At 50.7% G+C, this 20258-nt stretch overlaps 1 long non-coding RNA gene across 1 annotated transcript; it reads left to right on the top strand.

Annotated features, from left to right (window-relative positions):
• The first annotated feature begins 5914 nt into the window (after nucleotides 1-5914).
• Nucleotides 5915-10248, top strand: LOC113482630. The gene is made up of 3 exons (XR_003398891.1): nucleotides 5915-6118; nucleotides 7153-7236; nucleotides 8787-10248. It is a non-coding gene; the product is annotated as an uncharacterized LOC113482630 (long non-coding RNA).
• The last annotated feature ends 10010 nt before the right edge of the window (nucleotides 10249-20258 follow it).

The following is a 20258-nucleotide window of genomic DNA, read 5'->3' as shown; positions in this document are numbered from 1 at the left end:
CCAGAAAGTCCTGGCAACAGGTAGTATTTGAACAACACTGCTACAGAGCGGCCTTCAGTCCTGCACTACTGTTGAGGGCTTTGCACTTGAAAATATGAAAATAGGATCCTGCTTTCAGGAACTGGGGGAGCACGTGGGAAGAGGTAGTTACCCCAGGCTGCATTTAGAGCATCTTGAGGATGGCCCAGGGTACAGTACCACTTGCCAGGTAGATGCATGTCAAAGCTGTTGCCATCCCACTGACTGCTCCCCGGATGCTCATTTCCTCTGGTTTTCCTCTCTTGGACAACTTGCATGCAGTAAATGAAAGCATGTGTCTCCAAGGTGGCTTTAGATCCAATAAATTGAAGGAATTAATGTTGTGGCACCCACAGGAAACCAGAGACATGCAAAACCATTTCTCTCTGGAGTCAGAGCCAACTGGGCCATGAGGTCGCTGCTGGGTGACGGCATACGTGAGCACCCATGAGCAGGCTAATTCAGCAGGGCACTGTTGCTCTTGTGGGGGCTGAAACCGTTATTTATTGCAGCGATGATATAAACGAACTGGCTTCCCAAACAGTACTCTCCGTAGGTTAGCATCCCTGATCCTAGGAGTCTGAAATCCTCCTCCCAATAGTTTTATTCCTATGCTCCTTCCCAGGTAGCTGCCTGTTGCACTGGATCAAACCACACCATACCAGCAAAAATCATTTGCTGAATCTTGGCAGCATCTTGGCAAAGCAGAGGGGTTTAGTGGGTTGGGGAATAGTGGTAGGACTTGAACCTGTAGGGAAGCTGTCAGTGAACACAAGCAGAGGATGTTTTAAAAACCAGAGGGCAAGAGAAAGTCATGGGAAGGGATCTGCAGAGGTTCATCTCATTACGGTGAGAGGAACATCACTGGGGCCAGTTGAGGGCTGTTCACAAGCTACAAAGAGAGCAGGGACCAGGGCTGGAGCTCCCTCTCTAACACAGGTTGACAAAAGTACTGCCAGGCTAGCATGGTCCCATAGTGACCCTGGCATTGCTGGTCCACCTTTGGCCACGCTGAGTGTTTTGGGGTATCTGGGGGGGTCCTTCCCCATGCACAGCTCTTTGCCTGCCCAGGGCAGGCATTCCTGACAGAAAAAGAGATATTGCAGAAGAAAAAGGTGTTCATTCTGATGAGTATTGCTCTCCCCTTCAGAATCTTGAAATAGGGGATAAATGTTGTCAGGGAAAAATATAACAAACTGTCCTTCCTGCTTGCATCTGTGGGTGACATGTTCTCCCGGGCTGGTTTCTCACTGCAGCAGAGCTCTGTGCTGAAGATGCAGCCAAGAAAAAGCCTTATGAGACACCATATACTAAGAAAGCACACAAAATCATATGACCTGGGTGAGAAAATGGTGTTTTAAGAAGAAAAAGATATCACAAAATCTATAGCACACAGGTATGTCCATTTTTTTTTTAAATTTTTCTTTGTGAAGTCCTCCCTTTTTCCTTGCAGTCCCTAGACTGAGATGAGATCCACCTGGTATTTACCCTGATTGCCAGTGTTAGGTTATGGGATAAACACCATGTTGCCTGCCCACAGAGAAGGTGGTGGGAGGAAGCCCAAATAACACCCTGTCCAAGCTGTCTCCACGCCCATCACAGGAGTTGTCAGAGGCACAAAAGCAGATGGGACCCCAAATTACAGGCTCAGAGGAGGGGACACCCTGGCTGGGCTCTCCTGGGGCCATCTCAGGAGACCCCCAGTCCCATGGGCCATCAGGACAAGGCAGCTGGAGCAGTTCTTCTGAGCACTTCTGATGTGGATGTCCCCATTTCTGGGGCATGTCCAAGGCCATCTGCTGGCGGTCTGTGCCACAACTGGACTGGGACTGTGGCATGTACAGGTGCCAGCAACTTGGAAGACTGGGATCTGGGGGCAGCTACTGGGCAGGCTGCGTGTCTGAGGCTATGTGGGCAGAAAATTTAGGAAATAATACTGCAGCATTTGGCAACGGCACAGCAAATCTCAGTGCCAGCCCTGATGGGAGGGGAAGATGATTTTGCTCTCAGACAAGCCTGATTTCACTCATTCACACTGTCCCTCATGGCCATGTGCACACCAGCACTAAGGTGAGTGGCCGAGTGGCCTATCCAGAAGTCACTGTGTGTCCAAATGGTCTGTCCAGGACACAGTGGGGACAAGGGACACCAGCCCTCGGCTTCCCTCAAGTCTCCTGGTCCACAGTTAGGTTGGTTTTCTGTGCTGGTTTTGGCTGTGCATTTCTGCACCCTTTAGGACCTGACAGCAATGTAAGCTCAGACGCCTCAGTTAATCTCGGCATCCTGGAGTGTGAGCGTTACCAATGTCTTGCAAAAACTCACTGCAGCCCTAAAGTGGATGTGGCAGATGCACTTTTTAGATTTGTGCTCACTGTTGACAACAGGAGACATAACCATCCCCACAGAGAAAAATATTTTCTCTTGTTTGGAGATGGAGAAACACCTTAAAACTAGGTTTTATTTTTTGTTTATGCCTATTTTAGTACTGACACTCCTGCTCTGTTTGAGGTCTTTTCTTGTTTCCAGCTTCTGCTATGTCAGCTGACTTACAAAGCAGGTTCCCTCGGTCCAAGGGCAGGGTCCCACATCTTGGATAACTTTTATTTTTGAGTGTATTGCTCAGCACTTGATTGTCTCAGATCCTACCAGTGAATTTCAAATTTCAAAGCAGAGCCATCAGTGTTCTGGACCTGCTAGGCTTGGCTGGTCCTCAAGTATTTTGGCAGGTCCCATTTCAGTGGAACCAACTGCTGTTCAGGTATAAAATGGGAATCAATAAAAGGATTGTATCCATTTGCACTAGAGCTCTCCTCAGCCCTCACTGCTTTCTGAGTAAAGGTTAGTGATCCCTCACATCCAACCACTTTCTACCTCCTACAGCATCCATCAGTCACACAGAGCCTGCTGTACACCTTCCTCCCCTTGCATTGTCCAGCAATCAATGCTGGTAGTTGCTCCCCCCCACAATTCTCCCCCAGTTAATGCAAGAAACAATGTTATATGCTGTTTCCTACAGAAGCACTGCTGTACTTATAAGTTCATGTAAGAAATCATCTAGACCCCTGCAGAAGTCACATTGCGTGATGCCTCTTGTTGATTTTCAGACAGGCTTTGGAGATAGTCCTTACTGTCATGTAAGTAACTGGGAAGGGGAATCCACATTTCTACTCTGTTTTTTGCCTGCAGTGACCTCCAGCAATGTGTTACCATGCCATCTTCTGTGACTTTGTCCCTCTCAAAGATCAGAGCAACCATCTGCTGTGGTCTCTGTCAGTGACCTATAAACCCAGGCCTGCTTGTGGAAACATGTCTCAGGTGGGTAATCTCAATTATAAACTGCACAGCCTCTTAGAAGAGATCAGCTTAACAGCATTTAACAAGTGTAGCTGGAAACCCAATTCCTTCTCTGAAGGCTAAACTTCTGAACAGCAGATAATTACTGCTCTTCTCCTCTCTTTGATCTTCTATCTTAAGCTATAGAAACAATATGTTGGTGCTTTAAAGTTTAAAATAACTGAATGTCTCTTGGTATGGCTGTTAAATAAATAACATCTTTGTGTTTCCAGATGATGAACCCAAGGCAGAGGGAGCTGGAGATGTGTGTTCCCATTCAGCGGGGCACTGTTTGGTGCCAGGGTCTTGCTCTGGGGATGGTTCAGAACGGTGAAGCTGGTGCTTGCAAAGCCAGCTGTGGGCAGGGGACACGGCCCTGGTTTGGGACACTGCTCTGCTGTCCCTGTGCTGCTGGGCGGTTGCGTGTTCATTACCCGCAAATGATACCAACCCCATACACAGCCCTTGAGTAGGGTAGACCTTGAGGTGCTTTGTTCTCCTCGCTGCTGGGCTAGAGCTGTGAGCTCTGCGGTGCCTGCAGGGTTAGGTGCCAGCGGGGCATCTGCGAAAGGTGTCTCTGGGTGGGAGTGGTGGCGTGGGTGCTGCTGCAGTGCTTGTGGTGCTGGAGGGTCCCTGCAGGGACAGTCTCCTGAAAAATGGGATGGGGGAGGGCCAGACCTGGGTGGCAGAGGCAGGCTGGTGTGTCCTGCCAAGCAGCAGGCAGCAGATGGCAATGTCGCCCTGCGAGAACCACAGGCAGGGAGGGAGGCAGGCAGGCAGGGAGATGCTTGCCGTGTGGGTAGCTTGGGGACAGGGGACAAACTGGGGACCTTGGCAGTGCATTGGGTGCCTGGTAGTGATGCTCCTTGGTCTCCGGCTAGCTCAGCTTCCTGATCCCTGTGGCCACGCAGGCAAGAGAGGCAAGCAAGGGGGCAGGCAGGGGCACCCCTTTATGCCTGCTGCCCTCTTGTCCTACAGAGGCTGCTGTGGGGCTGCCCACACCAGGCTGGTCACAGCTGGAGTAGCCCCAAGATGTAAAATAGCCTAGGCTGGCTCTGGCTAGGCCCTGGGAAGTATAATTTGGACAGCTGGGGAAACTGAGGCAGGGAATGCACCTGTGAATGTGTACTGGAGAGAGACACTATGGAGCTGGTCGGCTGTTGTTTGAGGAATGGGGTGAAGCTGCTCCCACAGCTGAGCCTTGGTAGAGGCTTGGCATGGCCAGGACATGAGCTTCAGCAGGGTGTCATGCCTCCTGTCCCTGACTCACTCCAGTGCCAGTGGGTGTCTTCTGGGTGCAGCAGTCTGTGGGGCTCAGATGGCTGCATCTCCTGCCCGTGCTCAGGTACCGCTCCTATGCCCCACAGAGCCTGGGTGGGATGGAAAGCCAGGCTGTTCCCTGTAGCTGTCACTGCCTGGCTTGGCTGCATCCCGGGGCCATGTGGCCATCCCAGAGCCATACCTCAGGGACTTTGCACGGCTGTGCACTCTCTATCTGATGGGAGGAAAGCCAGTGCTGAAAGCATTTTCTTCTTTTTGCTGAGTGGCTCCATCCTATCCTTTATCAGGCAGGGCTGCTGAGCTCAGGGAAATGGTTGTTGTTTGCCTACTCTGGGCAGGCTCCTGAGGAGTGGCTGTGGGTTTTGCTGACTTCCCCAGGCTAACAACATGCTGGTGACTGCATCAGTGGTACAGAAAATGGGGCTGGCATCAGTCCTGGGTGCAGGTGGGAGGTTCTGGGTGCTGCCACTGCAAGTAACATCAGCAGCCAAGGTACCTCATCGCAAGCCTATGAAGGAGAGGCCAGAAGGTGCTAAGAAATAGTTTTGAGTTGTCAAAAGGTGTACTATGGGTCCCTTTGGCCTCCCCATTGCCCAACTTCACAACGTCATCCTGGTTTGGGATCAAGATATTCCTCAGGGAGTGAGGCACTGAATTGCACTTACTGGGGCCATCCTCCACTCCTTGAGCAGGAACACTTTGAATTGGCTCAGGGAATTGCTGGTGCTAAAAAACAAATCAATTTCTTCCAGCTGAGCACTCCTGATTCAGCATTTCTTGTGCCAGCACTTTACAGCGGGTGTGAGATAACAAGAAGATATCGTGCACAGAGGGGTGGCAGTCGTCCTGGATGGGTATCTCCTGATTAGGTGCAATACAGAGATACCAGCTGTGCACTCTCAGCAAGCAGGCTGGGGCCAGAGGTGGGGGTTGGCAAAAGGGTATGCGGGTCATGGAAATAGGGATAGGTCCTTGTGGTGCCCCTGTCATCAACCCTCAGCTATATCCCCGGCTCCGTGCTAAAGGATGTGAATACCTTGGAAGGTGCTGGGTTTGGGATGCTCTTAAAAAAATTAAGGTTTTATGCCAGAAGGCATCAGGTCTGTGTGGCCTGAGCCTAATTGCTTCCTCTCAGGAGAATTTGTGTGGTTCTATTTTCTATACAGCGGCCAGGCTCCACTGCACCAGTGACTGGCTTTTCAGGGAAGGAGGAACTGATATATCCATGAAACATAACAAACGATGCTCATGAGAGAGAGATCAGACTGAATGAGAGGTCCTGCGAGAGTCACTGAGGTTTTCAAGCTGGGCTCTGCTGTATGTGGTTTCAGATGCTCCTCCCCTCTTAAATTAGGCTTTGGTTTACACAAGGGACTTGACTTTTCACATTATCCCTTAGCTAAGTCACTTTGACTCAACTGGAAGAGCACCAAAGAGACTGAGGCACAATGTGAAGGCGCAGAGGTCTTCTGTGTCCAAGAGGATGGTAAGTGTGGTATGTAACAAGCAGGGACTGATGGCAGAGAGGGCGTGTTGGTACCCTTTGGGACTGGCAGCGCTAGAAAAGCTGTGGCTAGAAATGAGGAGGAAGGAAACCTTGCCTTGGAACCAAGTGCAAAACTGAGCCAGATCCTTCTCCACTTGCTTTGTGTCCTGAGCACCTACAATTCCTGGAAAAATTAATTGAAGGGGAAAGCAATCAAAACTTGAATGCATTGCATGCTAGTGGTGACCTTCCCCTGCAGCAGAGATAAGGAATATGCAGTCCTTGCAGTCAGGGGAAGGAGCCGATTTCAATGCAGGACCAGGAGATGACTATCTAGCTGGACATTGCTTGTGCCACGTAAACCTGCTGGGGGTCAGATTGTTCCCAGTGTTACAAACCTCTATCATTCTCTGGATGCTAATAGGCCTTATCTTTTAAAGTGAATCTTATTAACTAGGAGTGGACTTTGCTGCCTGTATTGTGGCCTTTAAACCTCACTTGAGGTTCTTCTCCCTCAAATGTACTGGAGAGGGTTTGACAAGGCAGAAGAAAAGAAAGACAAAATGGTTTCTTCCAGTGTGAGCTGCTCAGAGCGATGGGTGTCCTGCCAGCCCCATGGCTGGGTGCTGCTTCAGGACCAGCTCCAGGTTTTCTCTGGTATGATGGTGGGGACCCAGGGTGGTCTGGGAGTTGTGCCAAGCTCTCTGCTTCCTCTGTGCTGCAGCAACCCAGGTCCATCACACCTGCAGGGCCTCAGTAGGGTCCCTACCAACTCCAGCCAAACCAGCTGGAATGCTCTTTCTGCCTAAGTTGGGAGCAGGAAGCTGCCCTTGCTCCACAGTTCCCCTGACTGGTTCAGAAGAACTCGGCAGAGGCCCTCACAGACCTAACATACCTCGCAGCGGCTAAGTCCACTGTATTGAAGTTGCAGTTAACAATGATGGGCTACAGCTAACCTTCCTTGCAGTCCTGTGAGCAGAAACATTACAAGGGAACTTTCTGGGCCTTTGATTAGTTAATGTCTATCTTTGTAGGAAGGCTTCTGTAGCAAGAGCAATAATTAACTGAAGTCTTGGTACAGGCGATGTCTGTTTCACACCTGATCTGTGTGGTTCCTGGTAAGGCTATTCTGTTCCCCAGGACAATTTGGACCACCAGCCTGTGCTCCCTGTGCGGCTGCTTCCCCCCACTATTCCAAGAGAAAGCATCACATTTCTCTTGGGAAAGGGAGCCTCTGGTCAAGGGAAAAGGACTTGTCCCCTACACTGGCGCCTTGTCCCTTAATGTTCTGTCTGTCTTGCCAGGCTGTCCCCCTCTCCATTGCATGGGGAAGGAGAGCATTGCGGGTGGAATGCAGAGAGTACTGAAGATGTCCTGGTTTCTTTAGGTAGCTATAACCTGCTGGTGTGGAGTTGGCTGATGGGACCACCTGGGCCTCTTTAACAAGCTTGGCTTCTCAAACAGCCGCTCCAAGAGCTGTGATTAATGGCGATTTGTCAGCAGAGAGAAATGTACTGTCTCTGCCTTGCCAGCAAAGAGCTAGAAGGGAGGCTGGAGGCTTGGCTGCCTATTCCGAGGTTTGCAAAGCTGCTTATCCCTGCATGCTTCTCCTTCCTGCGCATCTCGCTCGGCGGCCAGATCGGCAGAGGGCACTGCGTGTCCATGAAGGGAGGGGAGGTCCTCTCCACTCCTCCAGCTCCAGGGCCAGCACGGACCAGCAGCTCTGACCACCAGGCCTTTCCCCCAGCTCCCTGTCAAACAGAACCAGGCTGCGGGGCTGCCTCCCTGATGGAGAGATCAGGGCTGATGAAGGAAATCAGGAGTCACTCAGTGAAATTACAGGCAAATTTAGATCAAACAGCAGGAAATCCGCTCTCCGGCAGAGCAGAAGAGCCGCACTGTGGAAAGCGCTGGTCTGGCAGGAGGTCATCCAAGACAAACACAGAGCTGCCTTCTGGGGTGGACTGGCTGACCGTCAGGATGGGCAAGAGCCGCGGATCTGGGCAGGCGAAGCCCTCAAAGCAGTTTTGCTTTGTGCTCTGCTGCCGTCACCACAGGCGGCCAGGGAGGAGCTCCCACCCTGCCTGAAGTCTGCAGGGTGGTACCCCCAGCCCGCACAGGGATCAGGAGCCTTTCCCACCATAGCCTGAGGCAGTGGGATGGATTTTTTTCATTAGAACAGGATATTTATCAGCCTGAGTGGCATCAGCATGGTCCCAGCTGGGTTTGGTGCAGATCATGTCCTCCTTGGTGAGGTGGGCTGTGGGGGTCTCCAATGAGAAAATTTGTGTGCAGACGTAGAGGTGATGTCCCAAAGGGGATGTACCTGTGATGTCCATGGAAATAGCTGCTTGCTGGAGTGAACAGGGAGCCAGATGCTGCCTTTTGCATTGCAGTAGCTCTGCAAGTTTTGATGCATTAGTGACTTCTCAGTGGAGGTCTCTTTGGCTGGAGAGGCAGCAGTAAGGATCTCATGGACTTTCTCGGGTGATATGTGCTGCTGTCTTTCATGGGGCAGGAAGGGAGAGTGAATTGTGGAGTGTCTTCTCTCCAGTTTCTTTGCTGATTGAAATCTGGGCTTGTCTGAGAGATCTCACCCATGGATAGTGATTTGGCAACACTTGGATGACCACCCCATAAACCCCACCTGTCTCTCTGGTTTCTGCAGGGCAGAAATTACAGCTGAAACAGTGGTGAATCTCAACAGGAGAGCAGGTTTGTGCATCTCCAGGCGATATCTGTGTGTTCCAGCAAGCCAAAGACTTCACTCAAATGTAAGTTGATATATTTCTAGCCAGTAGAAGTGATTGCTCCCTGGGAACCTGCTGTGCAGTTCATTTGTTCACTGAAACCTTTATCAAGAGAGTGAATGTGATTTTCCAGACTTCTTGATGTCCTCGGGAGATAGCTTGAATGGAGGCTTTCCAAGACACTGCAATCTCAGCTATTGCCCTTTGACAGCCGCAAAGATAAAGATACATGAACCTTCTGCTCAAGGAAGCTCCCTCCTTTTGCACTGCTTCCTTGAGATTAGCATGCAGTCTGCTACTTCACAGCCTGAGGCTCCGTCCCCTGGAGAAGCAACTGGAGTTTCATGAACAGCCTTAATCACCCATGAAAGTACTCTCTGACTTGTTTCTCCTCACCCACTTGGAACAAGGGCTTGTGTGGAGGTGTCCGAGCTCCACACAAGTGTGAGAAAGCATCAGGGTGGAGCTGGCTGATCTGCTCTGACTCAGAAAGCAAGAGGGATGGATCTCATCTTGTTTAGACTATCTAAACAAGTAGCTGTTGCTCAGGAGAGATAAGAAGGCTGAGCTAAAACGATGTTCCCTGGCATGATAACTCCTGAAACAGTGGAGCATTTATACAGGACTGTAAAGGAGCCAGGAAATGCCACCAGCCTAGCTGTGAATGTCCTGGTGAACTTCTTGGAACCCACAGCCATAGTCTCAGCTCACTCCCTCTGGCAAGCATCAGAGCCAAATGGGAGAGAGGTCTCTAAGTGGGCCCTGCTGGGGAGCTCAAGGCTGCACAGACCTGAGATGAGAAGGGCATGTGGCAATCAGCAAAGGTGGAAGGAGAAGTGAACTTCAGTGATCTCTGGACCATGTCCATCCTGCAGGCTCTCCAACCTCATCCCCCACAGCTTCTTCTGGGAGAAGGAGCTGGCCTTGTCAACTTGCCATCAGGATGCAGTTTCAGAGGCTTTCCTCAGATGAAGTGTTGGGAAGGGTCCTGGTTTGGTAACCCAAATTTATGACTCTTGGACCTCAGAAGTCTCAGAGTCCTGGGGCTGACGAATGCAGATGAGACCTCTGTTCACCACAGGCAATCTGCTGGTACAAGTGCTTCCAGAAGCCAGTTGTGCTTTGTCTTGGAAACGGTTGGGTTTGGGCTATTTTGTGTCCACTTGTCCTCTTAAGAGAGTGCCTTGGGGACCTTCCCTTTCAGTTGTCAGGAATGTGCTACAGATTTCCAGCACAAATGTATCTGTGGCTGGCTTTTTCCTCATTTGTTCTTGAGCCAGAGGACAGTGCTGGCACAAACAGCTCTTCTCCCTGCCTGTACTCTTCAATGTTGATTTGAAATAATCTTTCTTTGGCCTTGGGTTTCAGAGGGATGCATTTCAAAACCAGAAATAAATGGGCTTGAAATATTTCCCATAATTTTGCAAGATCTTGACCCTCTTATAGCAAGATTAGAAGAAAGATAACAACAAAATCAGCATTCAGGCTGGAACCACTATTGTTAAATAGACAACACTGTAAAGCCAGTACTTCTTGTTTACAATTGAACTCATGAATTTTTAGATATTAATGTATGAGGGATTGAGTAAACAACCATTGTGCCTCTAAGGAATGAGTCCCAGGCTGTCTTGAGCTGGAATACTTTGTACTTTCCTGATTGCCTTCCAAGAATTTCAAATTACTTTGTAAGAGAAAAACAAGCCTGCTTCACAAGACGTTTGCAAGGTTCTCAGGACAGCCTTAATTCCTCCACACTGATGTGGCTGGTTTTGGGGCAGAGCTTGGCAGCTGGGTACCGTGGGATGCTGAGCATGTAGGTGTTCATAGAGATGTGAGGGCTACACATGAAGAATAAACCACTGACAAAGGGACATGTGGGCAGGGTATGTCCCCCCGTGCCCTGGAGAGGCCATACTGTGCTCTTCAGGGAAGCTGCGGACCATGTTTTATATACTCCTGGGCTCTCCAGGATTACCAGGGTGTTTCTGATCATGGTCGTCCTGACACCACAGGCTGTGGTGCACTTGCAAATTGTCCCTCATTTCTGGCTGTCCAATGCTGAGCGAGTGCTCTTCAGGAGCAGCCAGCCCATTGCCTAGAACCCCTCCAACCAAAAATAAGACTTGGGACAGGACAGCAGCCTGTTTGATGTCCCTGCCAGACCTGGGCTACCCAAGTGCCATTTGGCTAGTTTCTGAGCTGAGACCAACAGCCAGAAATGGAGACAACTTTCTGCTGATGCTGGTGGCTGGGGATTGCAGGCAGGATATGCAGCAAAGGCAGCCAATGGCCTGGCAGCCTTGAGGTGTCCCTCTCAGCCAGCCCAGTCTTGGGCATCATGGCCAGCATTTTGGTAAAACAGGCAGGATGGGTCCCTCGCTACCTGGGTTGTTCTTGAGTTTGGTTTGCAAGCCAGCAGCCTGGAGCTGTGGAAGGAGTCATGAATTTAGGTTACCAAACCATCTGCTAGCTGTATTTTAAAAAGCAATTAAAGCAAAATTGTTTCCAGCCCTTCTTTTTGCAAGATGTAGTCTGAAGAGAGATAGCCAAGCCAGGATTTGCCTGATACTGCCGCAGCTCCAAGTATGAGTTAATTTGATCTAATCCTCTGCCATGCATACTGGAAAGTGAGGAGTTCCCTACTGAGGTTCTCAGAAAGTATTCAGGTAAACAGGGCTGCCATGATTAGGTTTGAATGCTGGTAAAACCCAGGAAAATGGCATTTTGATACTTTTTTTAATTATTACTTTTAATAATAAATTATTAAACAGAGTGAAAAAAATATAGGAAGTAGGAATACTTTTGCATGATAGAGGATGACAGCATGTTGGCAAAGACTGATGGATGGCAGGTCTAAGTGGTGTTGGATCGAGCTGCTAAAGTAATGGTCTGGGGAGCTCTTCCTGGGGTACTGCACAGGGTAGGGGAACTGGTGTGGCTGGATGGGTGAGTCGGGGCATGGGGCCCTTGAGAGCCACCTCTGTTTGCGCACTGGCTCCCAGTGACCTCTCAAAGCATGAAACTTTACTTTCTTCCTTTTCCCATGCTGAAAGGCACGCAAAGAGAGCAAAAAAGGGGTGGGTATGAAAAGAGAGGGTAGGATGACCTTCTTCCTTGTCCTCCTTTGGTAGCTGTCACATTACCAAAACAAAGAATAATCTTGTGTTGGAGAGAAAGGTGAAGCCATGCCTGGTGGTGAGGGGCATATACATAGAGGATGTAATATTCTTTCCTACGTGTTTTTATGTCTGCGGGGTTTTAATTTCTGTTCTGATGAGAGGTCATGCTCAGGAGAGATGTGGAAGTGACTCCTCATGATTCATGCAGGGCATGTGTCTGGGGACACCCTTACACCTGGGGACTGCTTGACAGCCAAAGATGACAGGATCAAGACTCCTTTACAGACAGCAGGGGAAGTTTGCCCTGGTGCTTCAGGCAGTGCTTGGTGGCAAGAATGCCACTGGTGCCAAACCTCTTGTGACTGCCCCTGGGTGCAAAATAGAGAGAAGTGAGGTCTGATGTTACAGAATCATAGAATTGTCTAGGTTGGAAAAGACCATGAAGATCATCCAGTCCAACCATTAACCTAACACTGACAGTTCCCAACTACACCAGATCCCTCAGTGCTATGTCGACTCTACTCATCACCCCCAGGGATGGGGACACCACCACCTCCCTGGGCAGCCCATTCCAATGCCTAACAACCTGTTCTGTAAAGAAATGCTTCCTGATATCTAGTCTAAACCTTCCCTGGCCCAACTTGAGTCCATTACCTCTTGTCCTATCGCTTACTATTAGGTTAAAGAGGCTCATCCCCAGCTCTCTGCAACCTCCTTTCAGGGAGCTGTAGAGGGCGATGAGGTCTCCCCTCAGCCTCCTCTTCTCCAGACTAAACACCCCCAGTTCCCTCAGCCGTTCCTTGTACGACCTGTGCTCCAGATCCTGTACCAGCTTCGTTGCCCTTCTCTGAACATGCTTGAGTCATTCAGTGTCCTTTTTGTAATGAGGGGCCCAAAACTGAACACAGTAATTGAGGTGCAGCCTCACCAGTGCCGAGCTGAGATGGGCCAAAGCATCTCATTTTTCTGGCAGGAGAAGGTAACATGCCCCACTCCTGAGTCTTGGAGAGGGTGGGATGAGATGAGACGAGATTGTGGTGGCTCATGGTGTTGGGTTGAGTCTGGGGACTGCAGGATGCCATGGGGACAGCCTGGCTTGGCTGTCACCCACCACCTATGCCCTGCCATGCCAATGACCACCTGAATGCAGGATGGTTGTGCATTGAGGGGCTGCCCAGGTCTCACATCTTATTTAAGTGGGGGAAAAGAAACCCAACAGGCTGTCAAGGATGCAGGAGAGGGGTCTTCCCTGATAGGCAGAGAGGGTAGCACAGCAGCAGGGTCCCAGAGAGAGGTCCCTCAGGTCCCTCCACTGGGGCAGCTGCTTGATTTACAAGAAAAAAGCCCCGAGTGCAGTGCCGGGCCGAGCCAACAGCTTATGTAAGATCTGGCAGCGGGTCTGGTGGTGCGGAAACCCAGCGGGCTGCCAGCGGGGCGCAGTCGCCTTTGATTTTCTCCTGTTTGCTCAGCAGCTTTCATGCGGCGGGGGAGCGGGGCGAGGGCACGAGATTCCTGCACACTGAACTCCTCTGTTTCTCTCAGCAGGATAAACAGGACATAAAACAAAGCCCCGAGCCAGCCCTCGCCTCAGAGGCAGTGTGCTGCCAAATCCCCCGCGGGGCAGCCCATCCCCTCGAGAGCAGCCACCCCATCCAGGGTGCCACAGCCTGGGATCCAGGGAGGTTATGAGGGCCTGCCCAGGGGGTTTTCTGGGTGCTGCAGCCATTTTCGTGTCTGGGTGAGTGTTGCCCTATGGCGTTGGTGAGGAGCAAGCAGGAAAATGGGGGAAAAGCTCCCTGGCAGGGCTCAGGTGGCAAGTCCCATGGCCTTGGTGAGCTGAGGATGGGTGCTCCAGAAGTGATGCCAAGCTTGACACTGTGTGGACACAGCGGCTGGGTGTCCCCTGCAAGGGTTTTGCTGTGACCTGGCTGCCCCACAAGGCACAATCCCAGGCAGCAGGACTGAGCACGATCTGATGCACCATGGGACGCAGCAGGGCAGGAGGTGGTCAAATGCTGGTTCTCTCTCTGCAGTGGGCTCTGTGCATGGGGTTTCACTGCACTCTTAAAACTGTGCTGCTTTATTTATAACTTCCCCTAAGGAGTAATTTCCAGGCTCTCTTGCCCCTGTGCTGGGTCCCTGTGAGTGACAGAGGATGATGGGGCTGACCGCAGCCCTTTCCCAATGCAGTATTAGCTAAACTGTCTCCCCAGAGATGTGCCAGGCCAAGCCCATGCCAGCTCCCCTGAATTTCCACAGAGCCATGACTTCACCACTGCCAGCCTGCTGCATGGCAAGGTGAGAAGGCAAGGAGCAAACACTCGCTGCTGGGGTTTGAGAAACTTCCAAGAGTTTCAGGTGGGGGTTGCTCTGGAGCAAAGTGTCCTGTAACACCTTGAAGTCACTTCGTTGGGGAAAATCATTGAGCAAGTGTGAGGCTGCAGCAAAACTCCTAGCAAATGCTATTGATGCTAAAGCAACATGAAGGGAGGATGCTTTGGTGCTGTTCCTCTGTCCTAGTTGCCTGTTGTGTTGGCTACGGTGGGTGGTGAGGACCCCTCTCCTCCAAGGCACTGCCAGTGAGTTACCCTGTGCTGCCCTGTCCCAGCCCTGCCACGCTCCTTGTGCTGCTGTGTGGAATGGCATTGCCAACGTCTACTCCCAAAAGGAGAAGCTTTGGCATGGGACAAAGGTGCCTGGGCAGCAAGCTGTTTTCCTGGCTGGGACCTGGGGACTCTGAGCTGCACACATAGAAACCCATTGGAAATACAGAGGTAGGAAAGTCAGGTGCTGCCTGCTGCAGCACTGAGCCTGGGAAGCTGTGCTGGGGTGGCCTTCAGGGTCCCTTTCATCTGCCCAGGCGGGAAGAACAAGCTGGTGGCTGGAGCTGCACAAGGGCTGGGGTCAGTGAAGGCTGGGGAGGTATGTGGGTCTGCCTCCTCGTGCAGCCGCAGCAGTCTTGGGCAGGGCAAGCTCAGGTGCCTGCTCCAGCTGCTGGTTTGTGGGTGCTGAGCACCCCTGCAAATGCCGGTGGCTGTCAGAGCTGAGCTGTGCTCCTCCAAAACCATTGGGATCTTGGGTGGTGGGGATGCAAACCCTGGGGCCGCTTATCCAAACCTCTTGGCCTGGAGTTCTGTGAGAGCCAAATTTCTCATAGGATTCCCACTCTGGGCTTGATGGGTTGGAAATACTGCAAGAGCAGCCCTTTTCTGTTTTGTTTTGTTGCTTTTTTTTCCCCCCTGATGTTTGTGTCTTTCCACTTCCGTCTCTGGTCAAGGCGAGTGGTGCCAAGGCACAAAAGCCAGGCACACACAGAGGGAGGGGGAAGTAAAGCACCCTCAACTCACAGGAAAATGGGGACAGAAAGCAAACACAGGAGCCAGGAGCAAGGAGGGTTTGCTTGCCAGCTCTGGCTGAGGGGCAGCTCTCCTTGGGGAGGTCCATGGAGTCGAGGCAGGTATCATGGCTCCAATTAGGTGCCCCATCCTCTGGTCTTGCACTGATGCTGTTTGCCACAGGAGAGACAAGGAGGATCCACACTCAGGGTGCAGACAGAGCTTGACACCCTCCTGCTTCCCAGCCTATCAGTCAGATCTCCCTGGCTCTGCTTTGAGCCACAATGTGGGCCCAAGCTGCACACGTTGGAAAGGCTCAAGCTCTCAAAAAGCAGTGTGGGATCAAAGCTTTCTAAACACTCAGGGCATTTGGCCTGGAAGGTTTTGTTCTGACTATTTATAGCAGTTGGGGCCAAGCAAGTTCAGAGTTGGAAGCAAACTTTTCCAAAGTTGGGGGCCATTTGGATTAGGGAGGGGGAAAGGGAGTTCAGCCAGGCCTGTTTCCAGCAAACGTTGACTCCTTCCCTTAGGTATGTGTTGCTATCCATGACACACTAACAACAGCTCCACACAGAAGTGCCTGGCTGGGCCTGTAAAGATTGAAACAAAAATGTGAATTGGCTGGAAAGGAGAACATGAAATAAAGAAAGTTTCCAAACAGCAAAGCTGTAGCATTTGAAAGTGAAAACTTTCCTTACCAGCTTGTTTTCATCCTCTGGTTCACATCCTTCAATTACAAATACACTCGTCTTCTTTTCCAGGGGAAAGCTGGCAATGATTTTAAGACAGAAAGACCAACATACGGCTTCCTGAAGCATATGCCATGCTTAGAAATGGAGAGGAGGGGTCTTATTATCTTCAAGGTTAATTTTCTTGTGCTGTTGCTAAAGAACACATCATTTTTCTGTGCTACCCCTCATAAGCCAAGCCAGGCTTAAACTCTGAGCAAGGAAACCAACCAGGACACCCTTGAAATCATGTCACATTTGAAACTATAGCCCTTCCAGATCATGAACACAGAAGCTGGGGTTTTCCTGTCTGTCAAGTGAATGTGCAAATGATGATGTTTAATCATGAGGAGCATGAGCAGCACACTTTAGATACACACCACAGATTTTTGCATGCCTAGATCCATGCTCTTGATTTAAGGCACTCAGTATAGGTTATAAAAATATCTCTCTAATTACCAGTAGCTTCCCTGCATGCTGCCAAATCTCAGATGCTCTGTAGGAGCTGTATCTCTGAGCTTACATCTTCCTAAGGAAAGGGTACAATTAGGTTGGTGGGTAATTATAATCAGCCTAATGAGGGTATGGCTCGAGGGAGGCAGGTTTGGCAGCTGGGTGGTGTCCAGCCCAGGTGGGCTGTTCTTTCCTGGAAAGGGTGGAGCAGGTTTTCTGCATGCTGCTCCATGCTGTAGGAGCTGGATATTGCATCAACAAACGCAGCCCAAATCTACCGTGTGTGCGCCTTGGGTTGTTTTCAAAGAGAGAAATGCCATGGCTGGTAGGTTTTGTTTCATCTCTGACATCCCCACCAAAGCCTGTCCTCCCATGCAGAGCATGCTTGTGCTTGCTGCAGATGGTTGGACTGCGCCAGGGAAGCCAAATTGTTATCCGCCAGGGAAGGCTGCAAGGACTACAGTGGATTCTGAAGAAAAAAATGATCTGTATGTGGTGAGAGAGTGGGCTGAAGGTAGGTCTGGCCTGAGTACACATCAGGTGGCCATGGCTGGTGTTGCAAGGGGAAGTGTCATCAGGCAGAAGGGGAGGTTTCCCCTGGAGCTCCCCAGGCCTTTCTTGTTTCATGTTTATGTGAATGGCCCCAAAGAGGTAGAAGAGCGATGCTGCTGTGTGGATGAGGCAGAGCTTGGGCATGTCAGTGGTATAGAGGAGGTTATAGCTGTTTAAAAGAGAATTAGATGACCTGGAAGAAGGGAGCAACAACAATGGTATGAAGCTCAGCGGTATAAAACACAGGGTCTTTGAGCTTAAGGAACAACATATGATAAGTCTTCACATTTTCTGGAGGTGACAGAGAAGGGCTTTGGACTACCCACTGATCTCACACAATACCTCTGAGCCACTGCCTGAGTGCTGTCATGCAAAAGGCAGATGCAACCCTGGGGGACTCTCACAACAAGGCCTCTCCATTGACATTAAAACCCACAGGGCAAGAGCCACTAAGATCTCCACCGAACAGTGGGTGAAAATCTGGTCATCCTTTCCCCAGAAGAAGTTGGAGCGAGCGCAAAGCAAATCCACCATCCTGGTTGCTTCAAGGGTGAAATTGGTTTGAGGGTCAGATGTGATTGTCCTTCTCCCATCTTGGTTCTTCAACATGGCAGAGACAGACTCTGAGCTCAGTTTGCACCCCTACCAAGCAGAAGAAAATGTTCTTATTTTTGCCTCCTAATGATGATGATGATGACCATTAACCTCTTGATTGGTATGTGTCCTTACTGTGAAAGACCGTTCTTGTGCTGGTGCTAATGTTCCCAGCTCTTGGCTTGGAAAGGATACACTGGCCAACTGGACAGTCATTCAGTTTGCTGAGAGGCTTTCTGTTCTGCAATTAACAGAAAAAGTGCACGCCACTGTGATTGGAAAGAATTTTTAATTAAAATTCCTTGGTATTGGCCTTGGCCAGACTATGCAGTGAATGGGAAGAGGGCAGAAGGCCCAGGTCAGTATCTTGAATCACCCTAGGAGAGCATCCACTGAGCCAAGGCTGAACACAAGGAAGGACCTGGTTTGTAATTGTATGGCCTTTTTTTTTTTTTTTTTTTTCATCAAGTGACCTGCTCAACGGATGATTGTGAACTGATAGGAGTGCAGATACGCCAACCAAAATTGGGATAGGTCCACAGGTCAGTTGAGTCCTAATGAGGAACCATGTATAGAAGCTCACATCACACAAGTGAAAAACACCTCACTCTCCTCTCTAATGAGCATGGCTCTCCAAATGCTTTTTGTCTTGGGCTTTGCTTGGCTTTCAGAGGTGCCCAGAGCCGCATCTTCCAGGCTAGCCTCCAAGGTTCTGTCACCCACCCCGTCCATCTTCTCTTTGATGGCCACTGGGAATGTGCCTCACTCTGCTGGGTGGCCAAGACGGACCTGCAGCAGCCCTGCACGTTTTATCCCTGTGGCATGGGTAAGTGAAGTCCTTGGAGGGTGAGATACCCCCTTGGGGAGATGCGGTGGGCCCTGGCTGGTCTCCCCTGGGTGAAAGTTGCCCTCCACGTGCTTGCCTGTGATATGCTGAGCTTTGGACAACTGGGCACGTTGTTCTGTGTGTGGTGGTCCCTGCCAGTGCTCTAACTGCTAGTGCTACTCTCATGAATGAGTGTCTGCTCCTCCTGATGTCAAATCCCATTAATTAATGCAAAGGTCACATAGTAAGTGCCAGGAAACTGGATCCAGAATGGGTTCCCCTGATGTCTGCATGGAGCTTTCTTTCATGGTAGCCAGGCCTGTGGGCCTATTTAGATTCCCTCTGCTCAGGGCAGGGTGATGGACTTTCTGGTCTGCATGACAATGAGCAAGCAAAATTAAGAAATATAAAAAGCTGAACAGATGCTAGCCCAGAACTTGTCACTTGAACTCTAACATGAGGGTCCTACCAGCCCATGTTACCCCTTGACAAGGTACCATGACCCTGAGGCCATGTAGATGCTCTTCAAAATGTTACTCAAAAATCTTTTTATTTTTTCTAAGATGGTTAAGGTAACTTTGGGGGGCAAAAGCCACCATGCACTAAGCCTTGAATCCTGCACCCATCCTTCAGCACAGCCCCAGACCCTTGCACAGGAGAATTGATGGAGCAGGCATCTGGCACAGGGAGATGGGAAAGGGTTTTACTTTGTCTCTTAGGCTCTGGCCTAGAGAAATGAATTGACTTTCACACATTTTAAGGAAAAAGGAAAAAACCCACCAACTTTCTTGCTGCCATTTAAGGTTTTGAGTCCTGCTTTCAGGTTTAATTTTGTGCTGTAAATCTGTGTGGGAGCGCTGAGCAGCTTTGGAGTTTCTCACCCCACGCTGGTGATGGAGGAGATGTCATCGAGGTGAGCACAGGCTCTTCAGCTCGGCGACACCTGCATGTGACGGGGGTGGATGTGGGTGCCCCTGCCCGGCACCCATCCTGCGGGCAGGGAGGGAGAGGGGACAGTTTAGGGGGCTGGGGCTGGGAAATGGGGAGAGACCCAGTGGTGAAGCACAGGGGTGGCCCCAGGGGCTGGTCAGCAGTGGGCTTCAGGACTGGGAGAAGCATGCTGCTGGGATCAGTTTAGCCCTGTGCCGGGCCAGCCACCTGTGCAAACCCAGCTTGTGGGATTAAATTAGCATTTTGGGGCAGTGGCAGGGGGATTTTTCACTGTCCCCTGAGAGAAATGTTGTTTTTAATTCCTAAGTGTAGCAGACAAAGAGGTTGGCTGCATTTTTCCCTTCCCTTTCAATCCCATTTCTGCACAGTAACGTTTTCTACTTGTAAATCCTGTTCTTTTATTTTTTTTTTCTTTTTCCTCTCCTATTTCCCCTCCCTGCCCCCCAATATCCCCCTGGTGGAAAGGCCCCTTTCCTGGGGTCCCATTGTCCTGGCAGGGTGCCAGGGAGGTGCCAAGGCGTGCAGAGGGGTGATGCCAGCGCTTCCTGCTCCTTCCCCAGCAACACAATGGGGACATTCAGGCAGGCACTGCATAGCCCAGCACCAACCCAGAGCTGGAGACCCCCCCTTGCCATCCCCGTCCCCCCCTATCGCTGTCTCCCAAATAGCAGCGTGAGACAGAAAGCAGCTGACGCTGTGTCCCAGCACGCCAGCGGAGGCGAACTGGAATCCAGCATCACAAAACAAGCCCTGTGCACGCTCCCCTCCTGACGCAGGCGCGCGTGTGTGTGTCCCCCTCCCTCCATCCCCCCAAAATCTCTAAGTCTGCCCA

The sequence above is a fragment of the Athene cunicularia genome (assembly GCF_003259725.1).
Source record: "Athene cunicularia isolate RWA chromosome 8 unlocalized genomic scaffold, athCun1 chr8_part1, whole genome shotgun sequence".
NCBI classification, from domain to species: Eukaryota; Metazoa; Chordata; class Aves; order Strigiformes; family Strigidae; genus Athene; species Athene cunicularia.
The sequence above is the reverse complement of the archived record's forward strand: the minus strand, read 5'-3'. Positions and strand labels throughout refer to the sequence as shown.